Source organism: Octopus bimaculoides, chromosome 2 (genome assembly GCF_001194135.2).
Source record: "Octopus bimaculoides isolate UCB-OBI-ISO-001 chromosome 2, ASM119413v2, whole genome shotgun sequence".
NCBI lineage: Eukaryota > Metazoa > Mollusca > Cephalopoda > Octopoda > Octopodidae > Octopus > Octopus bimaculoides.
The window spans coordinates 56,204,864-56,208,808 of NC_068982.1; the positions used below are offsets into that span (position 1 = coordinate 56,204,864).

Genomic DNA, 3,945 nt, shown 5'->3' on the forward strand with positions numbered 1-3,945 from the left:
AGGAAAAACAAACAACAATGGTAAGACCAGAAGAAAAATACCGCAATGAAATGAAAAGCTCGATGAAACAACATCAACATTATCAAGAATTCGTGAAAATGGAATACAGCAACAACAATAAAAACAACAACATTGAAGAAGAAAACAATAGTAATGATAACGAAAACAGTTGAAACGTTAAAAAATATATCCCAGATAGCATGGGAACAATTTTGTGCGTCGACGAGGAGAGTTTGAAAAGTCATTTGTCAAGGAGTTACAGGTCTTTCAAAAGTCCTTGGCCTGACAGTAATAAAATGGGCGTTATCAGTTCGAAATAAACTCTATAAACATTGCAGCGCCAACAACTGGGTTTGTCTGAGATGCACGCTGAAAGACAAAACCGTCCTGCAGGCACTTGTTTAATATCTGAATTAGATTTGTAGATATACAGTTAACACCTGCTATTTCGAGTAGGCTGAATCCGTTTGTCAGCATTGCCCATCATAGAGTTCGCTTTGCCTTTATAATTTTGGACTAAATACCTGGCGATGTTCATTTAAGTCGATTGCAGTCTGAATTCAAATTCTGAGGATTTCAACTTTTTTTAATCATTTCAGGGTTGATAAAATAAATGCTACTCTCGTAAAGTGTTCAACTTAATCGACTTATGCATCTACCCACACCCGATTTTCTAGCCTCGTACCTACACTAAAAACAATCATCCTCATGGAAATAGTAATAATGTTGTTTTTGCTTGTTTAATCAATTCAAATCAATTCAAAGCAAATTGAATGAGGGTCCGAAGTATTACCGTTAACACCCGCTTTATTATTAAGATTAAAACTATACCTGTTGTTTGTTAAGTTTATTTATACTGATATTCTACAGAATCTATAACCAGTACAGACTTTTGCAACTACGTTTCGTATACAATTCGTCAGATGTAAACAAATAATGAGATCGAAAATGAAAAATGAGTGATGGGCCTATATGCTATATTTCGGGGTTTTTTTCCCCTTCATCAGCACCCACGTAATCCATTAACCAACCTCGAACACATTGCTTAAACAGCCATTATATATAGTGGTTATTTACAAATCGTTAGTATACCTGTTGTGACTTACCTTTCCTAAGGCAGAAGTATGTTATTTGAGGAAAATTTGACTGCTCTTTCTCTCAGATACAATGATCACTTAGAGATTCCTGATTGATGAAATGTGGGTGTTGGTCGAGATTGAGGTATTGATGTTAGCGGTTGTGTTGTTTTGTTGGATCACATTAGTGTTATTAATAGCTTAGTACAATATGTTGCCGTTCTGGCTATCAGTATTCAGTGGTAGAAGCCGTACTTTCATATTGAAGGTGTCAAATGTTATTCACTGTTGGAAATGGGTTAGTAATTTGTCGATCGTGTTAAGGTCGTGGAAATGATCATCCTCGCACTGATATTCTGTACGAAATATTTTAAGACACGGAGCGCGCAATCGTATGATCAAAATAGACCCAGTCGCATCCTTATCTTTTTTTCTAATATTTTGTTTTATTTTCAAACAATGCATCTACCGTATTTTCTAGACATTTTTTTAAGACCAAGATATACAACCAAAAATAGATTGATAACACACCAAGACGACTTTGGAGGACCAAATGTTCCATTTGAAACGCTGCAGGATTTAGAAAGATAATGACGATGTTCGAATGCTTATACAATATAGTACGTCGACTTGCATGCCAGAAGATACGGTACGTCTTCATTTTCCCATAGCCGGTAAGTTCACAGTCATTAATACACTGCAGGAAAAAGTTCACCGTCATCAATTTGCCGCAGGGAAAGTACACCTAACCACCGTCATCAATTCATCGTTTTTTTTTTGTTGTTTTTTTCAATAAAATGGTTTTTAACTATTAATGGTGAGATACTATGGATATATTTTCTCTGTAAACTTTCTCCCTGGTGAACTTTCCTCACGGTAAACTTCACGGTGAATTGATGACGGTGAAATCTCCTGCGATCATTTCATAGCTGTAAACTTACTTGTAATCACATTTTCCTGCATGTACTTTTTAAAGGCTGTAGGATTTTATTTAGGAGACATTTGGCAGCTAATTTTAGCCGAGAGACTGAGATTTTCTCATTGACTTGGAATCGGAAGAGTATGAGGAAGTTGTTTAATGATGTGATGCTGATAGAAGTGATGAGGTGCTTATAGGATTGTGGTGGAAATATTGCTGTTGCTGATTCTGTGGATACATTTTAAATCAAATGGATTATTCTAGATCGCGAATATAAGCAGCCAAAATGGGATTTCTCGGAGGCATCTTTGGAGTAGCATTACTCGACAGGATGCGTAGCCTGGAGGTCAGTGAGTCTTTCTAGGCCGAGACGCTATTTCTCCGCATTGAGAAGTGACAGCTCCAGTACTACAGCATAGTAGTGGCTGTGTGGTAAAAGGTTTGTTTCTCAACCATGTAGTTTCAGGTTCAGATCCACTGCGTGACACCTTGGATAACTTTTTTCTACTATAGTCTTAGACAGACCAAAGCATTGTGAGTGAATTTGGTAGAAGGAAACTGACATATATATATATACGAATTAAAAAATAAAACATTGCAAAGACCCCCAGAATACTTACCCGAAAGAGTAAAATGAAATTCAAAATAACTTAAATGCGTTATCTAAATAAGAATTATCCATCCACATTCGTTGATCAAGTTAAAATATGTTCCTTAGTACAAAACACCTCTATTGCTTTCCTGCATTCTTCCGCGAGGAACTCATAGATTACAATCTTTTATAGACAATACATCTCAAGAGATGTTATTTCGAACGAAAACCGCAATACTCTGCCTATCAACGGTGATATGCGGTTAAGTACGATACATAGATGGCTATTTTAATTTTACACTACTTCAACTGCCCGGTGGATATTCACAATATCAGCGTATGTATTATACACTTTTTCCCTATATTTAAGGAGACAAATTTCGTCTAGGCATGTAGCTGTGAGCACATGCTATTGATTAGGCTCAAGAAGGCTGAAGTGCAACCGGGACAATTTGACTTTCGATATATATCTTTTATTTTATCTTTTCCATTGCAGTCATTGGAGTGAGGTCACGTTGGGGTACCACCTCGAAGAGCTTTGTCGGACAGATTGACATCAGTACCTATTTGTTCTTAAAGCCTAGTGCTTAGTCTACAGGACTATTTTGCCGGATCGCTAAGTCACGGCAACATAAACATACCAACGTAGGTTGCCTAGTGTTGGTGGGACACGCACAGACACACACACTTGCACGCACACGCACGCACGTACACACACACACACACACACACACACACACACACACACACACACACACACACACACACACACACACACACACACACACACACGCACACACATATAGAGGAGGGGGTTTCAGCTTCCGTCTACTGAAAGCATTCACAAAGCATTGTTCAGCCCGGAGCTACAGTAGAAGACACATGCTCAAGATCTCTCGCAGTGAGACTGTACTCCAAACCATGTGGTTGGGAAGCAAACTTCTTACACACGCTATAGAACATGTATTTTAAAATATTTCTTAGCTTGAAATATCCAGCAAAATCACTATTTTTTATGCGAATACGTATCTCTGAATACACAGACACACACATATATACACACATAAAATATAAACGCCTCGGATGAAGTCCCTAGTATGTCATTTTTTACTCAAGGCACAAGGCTTGAAATTTTGGGGGAGAGGGCCAGTCGATCAGATTGACCCCAGTAGGCAACTGCTACTTCATTTATCAACCCCGAAAGGATGAAAGGCAAAGTCGACTTCGGCGGAATTTGAACTCAGAACGTAAAGACAGACGAAATACCGCTAAGCATTTCGCCCGGCGTGTTAACGGTGCAGCCAGCTCGCCGCCTTGTACGTCTCCAGTATATTGCCTGTCAACGGTGCTTCTGATAT

General features: G+C 38.4%; 1 long non-coding RNA gene across 1 annotated transcript in view; it reads left to right on the forward strand.

Moving 5' to 3' along the window:
* LOC106883916 (uncharacterized) overlaps positions 1 to 3,945 on the forward strand; it is a 60,604-nt gene that overhangs the window by 46,149 nt on the left and 10,510 nt on the right. The window contains exon 4 of the long non-coding RNA XR_001411178.2: positions 1,558 to 1,750. This is a non-coding gene — a long non-coding RNA (uncharacterized LOC106883916). The remainder of the gene's footprint in view (positions 1 to 1,557; positions 1,751 to 3,945) is intronic.